The 214-nt window shown below is 41.1% G+C and overlaps 1 pseudogene; it reads right to left on the bottom strand.

Moving 5' to 3' along the window:
- Nucleotides 1–214, bottom strand: part of LOC102495815 (NAD(P) transhydrogenase, mitochondrial pseudogene) — a 19298-nt pseudogene that overhangs the window by 13771 nt on the left and 5313 nt on the right.

Below are 214 nucleotides of genomic sequence, written 5' to 3'. Positions count from 1 at the left end.
CTATATGTTTCTTGCTAACTTGATTAAGGTATCTCTGATTCTTAAAAGTTGTACAGGCTTAGAAGATTGATGATTTCTCTTATGGTTGGCCTACCTATTACTCACAATTACCATTAACAGTTGCCACTAGCCCTGGAAGGCCCAAAGTCCTCGCTGTTTCTAAGGAGTGGTGAGCCTTCAACTGACCAAATAAGCAACACCCCAAGAGCAAAGA

Source organism: Tupaia chinensis, unplaced genomic scaffold, assembly GCF_000334495.1.
Source record: "Tupaia chinensis unplaced genomic scaffold, TupChi_1.0 Scaffold140338_1, whole genome shotgun sequence".
Classification (NCBI taxonomy): domain Eukaryota; kingdom Metazoa; phylum Chordata; class Mammalia; order Scandentia; family Tupaiidae; genus Tupaia; species Tupaia belangeri.
This window is presented reverse-complemented; position numbering and strand designations above follow the sequence as displayed.